The following is a 14,830-nucleotide window of genomic DNA, read 5'->3' on the forward strand; positions in this document are numbered from 1 at the left end:
TATTTCGGTTGACTGTTTGGACATTGACCTTGCGTTTATTAAATTACAGTGGATTTCCTTGGTGTAGTTTTTGTTTATTGGTTGTTCCTTGTTCTGTTTTGTAGTTCAGTCGTGGTGTTTCTGTATTGATGTTGATTGGATGAAGAACAGTGACGGCTGCTTCTTCATTGAAGCAGTCCACTGTGTTGATGGCATAGCTGTTCAATCGTGGTGCTCCTCCAGTGACGACAATTGGCTGAAGATCAGCGATGGCTTCTACTTCATTGAATCGGTCCGTTAGGTTAATGGTAGGGTTGTTGGTCACCAGGGCTTCGCCGTCTTGTCTGGTATGTTGTGGGTACCGATGGTGCCCCTCTGTTCTTGTGATGTATGGAGTAAGGAGGTTGAAATCATCCCACACTCTTGGTGGGTGCTCCCATCTTTTTTGCGGGTGTTTCGGGGGTTCTTTGTATGTGTCGAGATTTCAGTGTTTAGTTATTGACGCTCCATGGTTGTCGTGAGGTAAGATGTGAGATATACAAGGATTTTTCTCTTACATAGTTTGTTCTGGTGATAACCATGTTAGGCGGGGTGTTTTCTGCATTTGAGGCTGCTTCTGCTGGGTGCTGTTGATTTTGTGTGTCCGTGGCCATTGTTGCACGATCTTGCTCTTTCTCGGCGTCCTTTTCTGAGTCGGGGCATTTTGGTTTACGGTGCAGAGGTAGCAGGGTAAGTGGTCCTCTGTGATGTATTGTGGAAGCACAGTATTGATGTTTCTGATGTTTGTTAATCTGCTTAGAATCACATGCTGTGCATAGGTCCGACATCCAGTGGTCACTGCGGAGTATTGCATTTTGTTTTTCGTAGTCGAAAAGGGGACGTCGACAAGGCGTGTCTGTAACACTATCCCTATAGTGACGTGCGTTGTACCCACAATCCCTCACGCGTCGGTCCCTCTGATTGTTTTTTTCCGCCCAGTTTCTGGTCGCCTTTCGCGGAGCTCCTAGAGAGACATTGCTATACTTAACACGGACCTCGGTCCTTTTGTCATAACTTAATATACTGATAACGATCCCTCCCCCTCGACGTTAGCTGTGAAACGTTTCTCCGCCGAACTGATTTTCGACGGAGAGGAAGAGCGGAGGAGATCCTTCGGCGCTGCCGAACACGTGGCCTGGCCTCGACGGCCAACTTACAGTAGGGAGAGTGGGGGTTAGAACTTTGTCTCTTCTCTTTGAGAATGTCTTTCTTTCTCCCTTTTCTTTCCCTTGGGGTTGTTATCGCCAGCTATTATTGCCTCAGCTATGGAGAGGACACCATTTAAGTTTTGCCCATGCTGCAGGGGCAAATATACTTGGAAAGATAAGCACAAGCTCTGTAATCGTTGCTTACCCCTCGATCACATAGAGAACAGCTGCGCAGCCTGCAAGCTCTTAAAACCCAGGACTCTTAAAGAACGTAGGGTTAAGAGGTGGGCGGACTACACGATGTCGAAGTCAGTTTCCTCACCCGCTGCCGCTGTTACTGAAAGTGACGAGGAGTGCGATAACTCGACGTCCGTTACGGAAGTCATGAACCCCCAGAAGGAGCGCTCCCGCTCCTCGTCGTCCGTCCCCGGTTCCGACGGGCTCGGCTCACGCCCTGCTTATGGGGATGAACACCCCGGCGACAAGGACGCACACAAACCCCATAAGGCTAAACACACTACCCACGGCTCTTCTTCGTCGAGAACGAAGGATCCATCAGCGCCGAAGGGGACGCAGGGCACTCCGGCGTCTACCGCAGACCGTAAAGGTCACAAGCCCCACCCGCAAACGCAGCCGCGACCAGCGATTGGGCTTCCATCTAACACGGGCGCTACCCCAAAAACATCCGACGCAACGCTCCATAGAGCGACCGTCGAGGTACAACGCGCAACGCACACAACGTCGACACCAGAGCCCTCGACGGACAAAATCGTGGCCGAGAGCCTAGCGAGAATTGTCGCCGAGGACAAACGTACGCGGACGACGAAACAAACGTCGAATACCGCGTCGAAAAAACACAAAAGTAGCCAGGAACTGCCCCTTTCTCCAAAGGACGCTTCCGAACTACCTGAAGGCTTTTCAGAAGGAGACGGGAACCTCTCGTCGACGTTGTGGGAGCGTTCGAAACGATTCGAAGGCGAAAACACTAATTTCCCCCCTCTAGACTATTCAGGGGTACCCCATGAGACCCTTGAAAGACTCAATTCTTGCATGGAGAAAATGGAAAGGTTTCTAGGAAACCAAGACCCACCCACTCACAAAAGACAAAGAGAATGGCCACAGGATGACCCTAGAGTCAAGATTCCTAGGCTGGTTGACCTCACTGAGGAGGAGCAATACCTCCAAGAAGATGAGTGTTGGGGTGGAGAAGAAGAGGTAGAACTTGAGGAAGAGGGGTTCGAAGAAGATCCTTACACCACTGCTACAGGGTTTGAAGAGGATACAGCTACCTCGCAGCCCTGGCATTCACCGTCAGTGCAGCCTTGGCAATCCCCATCAGTACATTCAGACCCTGAGGCCTTTCTCCCTTCTCCTCTCAAGGATTCACATGGGAACTCCTCTCCCATAGATGACCAACCTTCCCTCAATGCACTATTGCGCAAGGCAGCAGCGCATTTTGAGATTGATACAGGGGAAACGCTTCCAGACATTGACTTTGTAGAAAAAGTCATCAAAGAAAAAGCCCCTGTTAGCCAATCTATTCCACTCCTGGCTTCTATTAAAAGAAGAATTTCTCCTTCCCTTACTAACCCAGCTTTAGTAAGAGGGGTCAACCCTAGAATAGAAAAGCTCTTCAGCCCTTCATCCTCTGACCCTTTATACATCAGAGGACACTCTATTCCGGACTCCCTTGTGGTTACCAACACAAGGAAAAGAGCAGGGGTGCCACTATCCACTAGTGAAGCACCTCCAGACAAAGAAGGCAAAAAACTCTACGCACTGGGGAAGAGAATCACAACCTCCGCTGCCTTCTCTACTAGAATTGCTAATAACAACTCACTTTTAGCTAGCTACGCAGATGCACAGTGGAACAAGCTGCGCAGCGAAGCAGAGGAAGCACCTGAACCTCTGCGTTCTCGCCTGCTAGCTATAATATCAGAGGGCACACTGGTAAACCAGGGCATCGTTAAAAACTCCCTAGATGCTGCAGAGACGGCTGGCCGCTCCCTAGTGCAGGGAATACTTCTCAAGCGCCACGTTTGGCTACGCAATTCAGGTTTTAAGCCCGAAACCCAAGCCTCCCTCATAAATAAACCCATTGAACAGACGCATCTGTTTGGGAAAGCAGTAGATGAGGCCCTAGAACATGCTAAAAAAGAGTTTGATACCATCAAGACTCTGGATCAAATTTCTAGGCCCCCTAACAGGCGAGGCTATGGTAATAAACGCTCCTTTCGTGGCCAAAGACAGCAGCAGAACCAACAACAACAATATTACTCTGGCTCCAATAAGCCCACTAACCAGGGTAACACCCAGTTCAGTCAAAGAGGCCAACGCCGTGGCAAAGGAAGAGGTCGTGGCTCCAGCCCCAGAGGTTCCACGCCCAATACCAGCAAATGACCCGAAAATTCGGGTCTCCTCCCATGCATCACCGGTCGGGGGCCGGCTAACATCGTTCCTTTCAGCATGGGAGGGAATCACGTCAGACCGTTTGGTATTATCCACCATAGCCCACGGATACTGCATCGAGTTCAACGGTTCCCCGAAGTACAAACCCCCACGGAACCGGCGCGTGACACCGCAACACCTCTCGATTCTTCTTCAAGAGGTGGAAGAACTACTGAAGAAAGAAGCTATAGAGCCCGTCCCCCTATCACAGGTAACAGAAGGTATTTATTCAGTGTACTTCCTTGTACCCAAAAAGGACTTAACCATGCGCCCTGTATTAGATCTGCGCCCAGCGAACATATTTGTCAAACCCCAAAAGTTTTGTATGGTGACCTTACAGGAGGTAATCCCACTGTTATCACAAGGGGATTACATGACAACACTGGACATGAAAGATGCATACTTTCATATTTTAATGTTGACATCGCACAGAAAATACCTCGGGTTCAAAATAGAGGACAAACACTACCAGTTCAGAGTACTACCCTTCGGGATAGCATCTGCACCAAGGGTATTCACGAAAGTACTGGCAGTGGCAGCGGCCCACCTGCGCAGATTATCCATCCCGGTATACCCTTACCTCGACGACTGGCTCATAACAGGGGATTCTTACGAAACATGCTTCTCCAATACCCAAAAGACCGTAGACCTTTTGTCCCAACTGGGCTTCTCCATCAACGAAAAGAAGTCCAGCTTAGACCCCAGCCAAACCAAACAATTCCTAGGGGCTCTAATTCGAACAAAGGACGGCCTCGTATTCCCCTCCAACGAGAGGGTCCAAAACATGCTGTTTCAAATTCCCCATTATGTAGCAGGCCGAGAGGTGACGGTACGCAAAGCAATGCGCTTGCTAGGGATGATGGCGTCATGTATTTATTTGGTACCTCACGCGCGCCTGCGCATGCGCCCAATGCAAGAGTGGCTCTACAGCCAGTGGTGTCAGGCCAGCGGACAATGGGACGATCTAGTGGTGGTCTCGCAGGCCTTGGTTCTCTCGCTACGGTGGTGGACAAAAGAAAACCTGTTATTAGGGAAAACTTTTGCCACACCCGCAGTGGAAGCCACTCTAACCACAGACGCATCCCTTACAGGATGGGGGGCTCACCTATCCCATCAGACGGCACACGGAGTGTGGACTCCGAGTTTAGCATCCAAGCATATAAACCTGCTGGAACTACTAGCGGTGTTCAAAGCACTGAAAGCCTTTCAGGAACACTTACAAGGAAAGACAGTGATGGTCCTCACAGACAGCACCACAGCCATGTACTACCTCAACAAGCAAGGGGGCACTCACTCTCCAGGACTGTCCAAGCTGTCCCAGAATATATAGAAGTGGGCTCTCAAACACAACATGTTCCTAATATCACAACATGTACCAGGGGAACTCAATCTGCTAGCAGACAAACTCAGCAGAGACTTCCCCCTGCCCGAAGAGTACGAATGGCAATTGCACGAAGACATCGTCTTAGACGTCTTCATGCAATGGGGATTCCCGGAGATAGACCTGTTCGCAACCCTGGAGAACTCACAATGCCAAAGTTACGCCTCCAGGTACCCCCAGAACCAGTCCAAGGGGAACGGTCTGTCGATTCAATGGTCAGGGAAATTTGTTTACGCCTTTCCCCCGACTCCCCTTCTCAACAAAGTGGTGCACAAGATGCACCAGGAGCAGGTTACCATGATACTAGTGGCCCCAATGTGGGCCCGGCAGCCATGGTTCGCTCACTTGATGGAGATGTCCCTATCTCCCCCAATGAAACTTCCCTGCCCGTACAACATGCTGTCACAAGACAAGGGCAGGACTCTGCATCCATGCCCTCAGACCATGAACTTAGCAGCCTGGCTCCTGAGATCATAGAATTTGGACATTTACAACTCCCACAGAGATGTATGGACATCCTCAGGGAAGCCAGAAAACCTAATACTCGACACTGCTATTCTAGAAAATGGAAAAGATTCGTTATCTGGTGTAGAGGTACTAGCATCAACCCAGTTGACTGCTCTCCTACTGACATTATTCTATACTTGACCCATTTACTGGATTCAGGTTTAGTGTTCAATTCCATTAAAGTCCACCTAGCGGCACTTTCTGCATACACCACTTCCCAACTTAAAGTGTCGTGGTGGAAGATACCAGTTATCAAAGCCTTCATGGAGGGGGTAAAGAGGATACACCCTCCGATAGCTAACCCAGCTCCCGGATGGGACTTAAATGTGGTACTTTCCAGACTCATGGGCCCTCCCTTCGAACCCATGCACAAGGCAACTCTTAAAGATATCACCCTTTAGACTGCTTTCCTAATAGCTATCACCTCCATTAGGAGAGTAAGTGAACTACAGGCTCTTTCTGTACTAGACCCCTTCGTAACAGTTCACAAAGATAAGGTGGTTCTACGCACACACCCAAGGTTTGCACCTAAATTCATCTCGAAATTTCATGTAAACCAAACTATAGAACTACCAACGTTCTTTCAAAACCCTTCCAGCTCGGGAGAAAAAAGTCTGCATACACTAGATGTACGCAGAGCTGTCATGTTCTACATGGAAAGAACCAGACCACTGAGAAAGACTAATCAGTTCTTTGTCTCGGTGGCAGCAGGAAGAGAAGGAGATGCGGTCTCAAAATCCACTATATCTAGATGGATTGTTCAATGCATCACTCTGTTACACTCTTGCTAAGAGAGAACTACCCTTCAAGCCAAGAGCACATTCCACTCGAGGCACTGGGGCTTCCATAGCATTCATTGCAAATGTTCCCCTTGAGTCCATCTGCAAAGCGGCTACCTGGAGTTCTGTGCACACCTTTACAAAACACTACTGTCTAGATGCACACTCTAGATCTGACTCCCAGGTGGGACAGGCAGTATTAAGACATCTTTTCTCTACTGTTCCTTCTCATAACCCACCGCCAACTCCGGGTACTGCTCGCTAGTCTATGCACAGCATGTGATTCTAAGCAGATTAACAAACATCAGAAGACAATGCATTACTTACCGTAAAAGCATTTCTGATGGTTGTATCTGCTTAGATTCACATGCGCCCACCCTTCCTCCCCGCTCGGATGGAAGGAACATAGACTTCCTTTTTATATCTCTCTTTTCTGTACTCACTCACGTCTATAAGGCTCCCTCAGGGCAGAAAAATACAAACAGAGGGACCTCGACGCGTGAGGGATTGTGGGTACAACGCACGTCACTATAGGGATAGTGTTACAGACACGCCTTGTCGACGTCCCCTTTTCGACTACGAAAAACAAAATGCAATACTCCGCAGTGACCACTGGATGTCGGACCTATGCACAGCATGTGAATCTAAGCAGATACAACCATCAGAAATGCTTTTACGGTAAGTAATGCATTGTCTTCTTTGGTCTTGATATGCTCAGATTCTCTCGGGTTCAGCCTGTCCTTCCTGTTGATGGGTCGGGTGTGTTTCCTATGGGTGCACTGTCAAGGGTTTTTGGGGTGGTGGGTGTTCGGCTGTCGAGTGGTATAGAACTCGGGTAAGTAGTGCTAGATCCCATATATCGGCTAGATGTTGGGGGGCTTGGTTTCACCGGTGTGGATGATCAATAATGTCAGGCAGTGCTTAACGCTTCAATTGGGGCCCGGGCGGGGGGGGGGGCTTGTTTCAAACGGTCTCAGGTGGTCGTTCGAGTAGCTGGTTTCGGGACCCCTTGGTAGCTAGAGGAAGGTCTGGGTTTTAGGGAGGAGAGAGCGCCCAGAACTGAGGTGACTGAGCAGCGCGAGAGGCCTGGCTTCAGGTAGTGACTGAACACAGCTGGATATGGGGGTCCTGTATAGTGGGAGAGAGGCCTGCGCCTAACAAAGCAATGGAGTACAATGCTAAAAACAGCTCGAATTAGTTTAGCAATTGAGTACAATACCAATCACAGCTAGGATTGAGAGTCAATTGAGTATAATACTAAACGCAGTTAAACCTGAGAGCCAATTGTATAATTGAGTAAGAGGCTACATTTAAGAAACAATTGAGTAATTCACTACAGTCCTAAACACGGCTAGATTTGAGAGTGTGTAGTGGCAGAAAGGCCTATGGCTAACAGAGCAATTAAGTACAATCCTAAAACACAGGCAGGTTTGAGAGTCAGTTGAACAGTTGTGTACATTGATAAACGCAGCTAGAATTGAAAGTGTGGGAGTGAGGGAGGCGGTGGAAAAATAATCTGTGTTTTAGGTAAGTTTGCAAGCGGCTACTCTTGGGAGCTGTAGTTCACACAAGGGAATGTATTTAAACATGTATTCTCAGTGGAACTGCAGAGGGTGCTGTGTGTCACTATGCAAAAATCATATGCCTATGGGGTTTAGCAGACTGCATTAAACAGTAAGAAAACCCATTTGGAGAAAAACCCATGCGTGAGTGGCAAAAAGCTCCACTCACTCAGGAGATTGAAAATCGGAAAGATCCAAGATTCCAGCAGAAGAGCTGGGGGTCTCTAAGGTTAAATGGAATTGGCACAGAAACTGAAAATTCTCCCTAACATGAGGGTCTTTATTCAACATCCTTCCTTGTACCCAAAAAGGATCCAACCGTGCACCCTGTATTAGACCTGCGTCCAGCAAACAATTATGTCAAACCTCAATGTTCAAAATGACCAACTTGGATATGAAAGATGAATGCTTTCATATTTCAATGTTACCAGCACACAAAGTACTTCAGGTTCAAGATAAAGAACACTCGCTATCAATTCAAAGTACTCTCTTTCAGCATTGCCTCAGCCCTGAGGTTGTTTACCAAGGTACTGGCACTTGCGGCAGCTCGCCTACGCAGGCAGCCCATTCTAGTGTACCCTTATCTCAGCGACTGGCTCATAACCGGAGACTCGCACCAGGCGTGTCTTGAGCACACCCAGAAGACAATAGTCTTCCCCTCCGAGTGGGTTCAATACATGTTGTTCCAGATCCCTAAATATATGGCCAGTTGTCGGGTAACTGTACGGAAAGCCATGTGGCTGCTAAAGATGATAGCATCTGTTGCAGTTTTTATCTCCAGGCATTCAGGTCCCCAACTCTTAGTAGAAGTCTGTACTACGCAAGGAATCTTCGTAGCATGGCAGAGCAGCCAGGCATATCATAGGAGGAAGTGTAAGCTGTAGGTAAGTACACAGAACCCAGTATGTCCAATAGTCCAAAAACTCTTACACAGTAAATGTTATATTAAAATTCTACAATTATTCTTATTTACAGAAAGAAGGTAGATAAATACTTGAATACACAGGAATTCATACTACTTTTCAGAGTTGATACTTCAATAGTAGTTGCCAGCTCTTACAATTGTAAGAGACTTGGACACCATATTATCGGTACTACTGTGCACTCGCGTTACTTTACAGATAAATGGTAATAGTATTTAGTTGGCAAAACCATACCATACCATATAGTCTTTTGGAAGGAAAAAGGTTGGTTATACACACAGCAGCAGAGCTTAACGATCTAGAGACACTTTTCCTAGCTTCTAACGCTTTCATAGTTTAATCCTGAACTAAACTAAAGTCTTACAAAGTAGCAGAATAGCAAAGTTTCACAGGATACCTTCAGTCTCTAGAATAAGATACTTAAGAATATAACACAAGTTAGGGTGACCCTGCAAAAGGACTCCCTAAATAGGCACACACTGAGAAGCTTGTGTCAGAGGTAGGGTGGACACCTCTTCAAGCACTCCAGTCACACTGGAGCGACTCTTCGGTTCAAGGTATATTCTACCTTTTAACTCTGCAGTACCTTGTGTTAGAGGAAATCAACGTAGCTGGATTCTCTGTGCAGCAGTGACTGACCTGGTTACGAAATAGACTCTGAATAGGATGTCTCGGCAGCAGTCTCGAGGGAGAGAGGACCCTTGGAACAGATTTCTTCGGTCTCTGGTTTTGTCATTTCTGTAAACTCCAACAAAGGACTGTATTCGCCTGTTCGATTTTCGTTTCTGAATTCCTGCATTCTGGTGAGGGGATTTAGTTGAATGGGATCGTGCCGCTGCAGGTCCTACTGGAGCTCTCCAAAGTTCTGGACGGATTCAGCCTCGCAAAGACGTTGCACTGCAAATGGGTTAGAGAGGTCTGCTGGTATTTGCGGTCTGCAGCTCTGGAGAGGCACAGCAACTCGTGACATGGCTCGATTGGTAGTTTTTCTTAGGGCTGCCAAAGGAAAGGGGTCCTCTTCGGAGCTCCTCTGTTAATTAGAAAAAGGGGGCAAAACAGCAGTGGTCGTATTCACGGTTACTGGAAGGGTCAGCGGGTGGGCATCTCTGGTCGTCTTCAGATCTTCTTTTCCAGTGGTCGACTTGCCTTTCACTTTAGGACCCTTGCCTTTTATTCGATTTTCCCACTCCTCTGCAACCTCTCAGCATTTTACAGAAAGGGGCAGGTGGCTGTCCAGTCAGGACAGCCAGCCCACCAGTGGTAAATGGTTCCGTTCATGCGCTCTGGCAGACAAAAATAACTCCTCCCCAACTTCCTGCCTGCCCAGACACATTGGACATTGGACAGTTTTTTTTCCGAAGCCCAAGGGCTTAGTAAAACCATGCAACTGAGACAGTACAAGACTCCACTCTTAGTATAAGGCTGTACCACCTGGGTTCATGGTAGCGGAGCAGCCAGCCATATTTTAGGAGGGAGAGAGGGCTGTAGAATGAGTACAAAAAAATCTGTATTATACACATTGTCCAAAGAAACACTGACACACTGTATTGTAAAAATAAAGGGGTTCTTTTATATACAAACCGGCCAAGATATTCTTGGGTAAATAAGTACTATCATAAAGCATATGAACACATTATAAAAATGCAACATTATGCTTTAAATTCACAGATCAAAGCACACACCTTATTTCGAACACCTAACAGTTTTTCTATTTAAGTTAGACCTTTGTATACACATTCAGTATAGGGCACACCTGTTCTTGGGGGGAGTAAAACCATGAGTTACTTTTAGCTTACTTTGCAGTAATACAAGAGTAGTAAACCCTAGCCGTTGTACCGTGACTCAGCAATCAAATCACATAGTAAATCAACTGGACAATATACTTTGCAGAATAGCGGGACAATTATTCCAGAAACATTAAAAACCTAGAACTACGTTTGTGATAACACCCAGTTATACTAGGTGAGTAAAACCTAACAGTGTAATATACTATTACCGGTGCTTTTTGAGGTCAGTCGAACACAAATTGAGATGAACAATAATTTTTGTAACTTATTCTAGGATGGCACACAGCTAACTCAAGGCAAGCAAAACCTATACACTTTTCAAAGAAGCCATCAGCCACTTAAAGGCAGGTGTGAACCTTAGAGATTTTTTGTCTGTTTAAAACCGACCAGGGAAAGCAAAACCCAATGTTAATCTTTATGAATGATTAAATGTTATTCTAGGTAGGTAAAGCCTAATGCAGACTTATTCTGGACAGGCTAACGGCAAGTCAGGGGAAGCAAGACCCAGTTGGGGACACTCATACATTTATCTTAACAGGAATAGTGAAGTGGAACCAACAGCATTACTTTTGGGAACAGGCACAACCAAATCAAAGGTGAGTAATATAACCTTACATCTACTTTCGTTAGAATGGCGAAACAGTTTCTAAGGAAAGAAAGATGTTAGATATACTTTTCAGAATGGCAGAACATTTCTAAGGTAAGTAGTAACTTCTGTAACTGTTCACTCTCAGAGTTGGTTACCAACCAACTTCTTTTGCAAGTAACTTGTGCACACTTGTTTTCAAGGCATAGCCCTTTTCTTATCCAGTCCTTCCCGTATTCTATAGCATGAGTTCACTAAGATGCAGTAGAGGGACCCTAGTGGTCTAGGTGCCAGCTGTAGGCAGGGTGAGATGGGGTTCAGTTGCAGGCAATGTCCGAGTTCCAGAGGAAGACCTGTTTAAACAAGTATTTATTTCACTTTACAGTTAGTTGAGGGTCTTGGGACTTCAGAGAAGACACCCTAGGAGGATTCTGCAGTGGGCCTAGGTGAACTGGATGAGTGGCCTTCCAATCACAGAAAACACCCCAAAGCTATACAGAAATCGCAAAGGTGTTAAGGTAAGTAAGATACCCCTGCCAACACAGTACTTCCGCACAGAAGAAGAGTTGCAGCAGGAAGACTTCAGGATCTGCAGCCAAAACCCGGTCATTGGATTCCTTTGTCAGAAAGACTGAAGACAGGTTGCTGCAGGGATCATAGAAGAAGGCTCAAGTCAAGAGTTTACTCTGGGTTGGATGCAGCTCTGTGGATTTGGTGCCTTTTCAGAAACACAGAAGAAGACAGAATATTGCCGGTCAAATTCTTGTTATTTGCAAGGTCCAGCACTCTGGTGAGGGGACCTTTCAGACCTGAACCGTACCTCTGGAGTCCAGCTGGATGTCCACGAGGTTTCAGCGAGTTTCAGAATTTGGAAGACAGTGCACCGCACAATGGCTCGACATCCCAGGGTATTGCAGCCCCGCAAGGTCGCAGCACAACGTGGGATGGCTCAAAAGGCAGGTCTTCTTGAGTCTAGTGGGTCTCGCCACGCTCGGGGTTGTTTTTGGATTCCCCAGGTCAATTGGAAGGAAGGGCGACAGCAGGCTCTGGTTACACAGCAGACTATACGTTCGCAGGAAATCGTCTCGGCTGCAGTTTCTTCATCGTCCTCTTCGGTTTTGGTTCCAGTGGTCGACTACCTCTTCACCTTCCAGGATCAGACTTTTAGAACCCAACCAATCAAACAGCCTTGCAACATTCAAACCTGGGGAAGAGGTTGCAGTCCTTTCAGGACAGCCAGCCTTCCAGTTTGAACAGGATTCTAACAGTCAAGCTGGAAGACAAAGGGCTGCAGAGTTGTGGACTCCTCCCTCACTTCCTGCCTTCAGACACTGGACTCCTGTCGAAAACAAAGTATTTCCTGCCATGGATGTCGGGAGAAAGAACAAGAAAGGACAAGAAATGCTAAAATGGTGAAAAAAGAAGACTGTCATTTTGGTGAAATGAGCACCCATGGGTGCCTTTACTGGGGTTGTGCAAACAGCCTGCGGTAAAGGTGTACCGAATTAATAAAAAGGTTCACTGCCACCAGCCGTTAAAGGTAACTTCGTCCTTTTAACATAAATGTTAAATTTAAAATGAGAAGGGGATATCTCCCCAGCACTCCACATAAGGTGGGTGTTGGGGTAGAATTCTCATTTCTGTGCTAATTCCCTTCAACCTTAGAGACCCCCAGCTCTTTTCATGGACTTTAGGACTTTTTTAATTTAACGCGGGAGTGAGCCCTTTTTCCCACTCACTCATGTATTTTGATCTCCATAGGCATCTACTTTTTGTATGGTGACACACAGCACCTTCATCCATTAGATTTCTCATAAGTTTTAAATACCTTTTCTTGTGTGAACTACTGTTCCCAAAATAGTAAAGTGAAATTGACTTTACTTACCGTTTCTCTTTGTAGGTCCAGCACACCCTATCTTATTGCTTGGGGGGGGGGGGGGTTACATAGTAGCCCCTTTTCCTACTTACTCATGTGACGTTTTTTATGTTACCCTCACTACTTTAAACGGCTGGTGGCAGTGGTTTAATTTTCCTACCATTGTGCTTTTCTACCGCAGGCTGAATCCTCAGCTGCAGTATAGCACCCATGGTTGACCATTGTGTCAAAATGGCCCGTTCTTCTTTTTTTGCCATTTCTGGTTTGGGAGGTCTTTCTTGGGTTTTACTCTGTGTGCCAAGCCAGATTTGAGCCCTTGTTAGTTTTGTCTTTGGCAGGCTTCAGTAATGAAACCCGCCTCTGGCTCCAGTGTGTCTGCAAGGGCAGGAAGGAAGGGAGGGAGGTGCCCCAAACTCCCATGTCTCCAGGGCACCCTGAATGCACCCAGTCCTGATTGGCTGGTTGGCTGTTCTTATAGGACAGCCACCCTGCTGTGTGAGTGACAGCTAGGCTGTGCATGAATGGGAGAAACCTGCTTAAAAGGCGAGACTTCTCGGACTGAAGACAGTAGACCACTGGAAGAAACATCTGATGAAGGAAGCATGAAGAGAAATTTGCTGTATCCTCCTGGACCGTTGAACCGCCTGGTGAAGCCCTGCAGCTGTGCTGATGAAACGCCTTTTCCTAATGGACAAGAGCCGCTCCAGAAAGGACTTCTTCCCTTTGGTTTGTGGGACTAACTAAACCTGAGAAACTTTGCTGGAAGATCTTCCCCCACTGGCTGTACTTCTTTGCTGCTGCTGGAATCGAGTGCCAGGAGACGAGAAATCTGTAGTTGAGTGCAACGCCTGTAAGCCAGCCAAAATCTCCAGGAGTCTCCTGAGGACCCTCCCAAAGCAGGACGACCCAAGCTAGAGTCACCTCACCAGAGTGCTGGACTTAAGGAGTGAAGGAGGCCCAACCGATGTCCAAGATCCACAGTGGTGCTATTTACTGAGCTTTGCTGATCCGAAGAAAGCCCTTAGCTGCCGCCGACCTTTGATTTGCTGTGCAGGAGTACCCCAGAAGTCCTCCCTCTTGTCCCCACGACTGAGGCCCAGGAACACGGGATCTGCAACACTGCAACCAGACAGAAGCCAGCTGGATCCTCTTCTTCTAACCAAAGGTACTGTTCTGACTTTGTGGTCCTTGCCCCTTTGTCGGTAGTTCTGCTCTTCTCACTTGAGACTTAAAGTAGCTGCTTTTCTAGAGTTGATTTCAGCTCTAACTTTCACAAGTGTAACAGCTTGTGATCAACAGTGATTTTCTACATCAAACTCTCTAACTTTGTGCAAGACATTTTTGCTATCTAAGAAGTGTCTCAGCTCCATAGACTTGCTCCAATTGACTTTGGCTGTCCTGGCTCCCTGCAGACTCTTCTATTCCATTGACTTTGATTCTTACTGTCCTTCATAGGTGATAAATTGTTTTTTAACTAATATTGCTGGGAAAGGTTTTTATCTAGACTTCATTGGGAGGTAAGTGCTCACATGCTCCGAGAACCTGTTGACCTTTTTCCCTTCCGTTAGCCTTTCCTTTCTACCCACCTCAGAATTTTACAAAGTACAAAAGTGATATATAAATGCCAATACTGTCTAGTTGGTGAAGTCACCTCAGGGTTTATGAAGTGTGTATGAAGCATCACTAAAGAGTATCTACTTGCTTCTTGATTCTGAGAAAGTATTTTGAAGTGTATTTTTATTGTTGACCATTGCCCTTTTTAAAGAATGCTTATTTAAAACTGACCGTTAAATATTTTTACTAGAAAATCATTTG

General features: G+C 46.7%; 1 protein-coding gene across 1 annotated transcript in view; it reads left to right on the forward strand.

The window, feature by feature from the left end:
- PSMA4 (proteasome 20S subunit alpha 4) overlaps positions 1-14,830 on the forward strand; it is a 324,356-nt gene that overhangs the window by 150,877 nt on the left and 158,649 nt on the right. The gene's annotated exons all lie outside the window — the stretch shown is intronic.

The sequence above is a fragment of the Ambystoma mexicanum genome, chromosome 1q, assembly GCF_040938575.1.
Source record: "Ambystoma mexicanum isolate Mex_15411 chromosome 1q, UKY_AmexF1_1, whole genome shotgun sequence".
Classification (NCBI taxonomy): Eukaryota; Metazoa; Chordata; class Amphibia; order Caudata; family Ambystomatidae; genus Ambystoma; species Ambystoma mexicanum.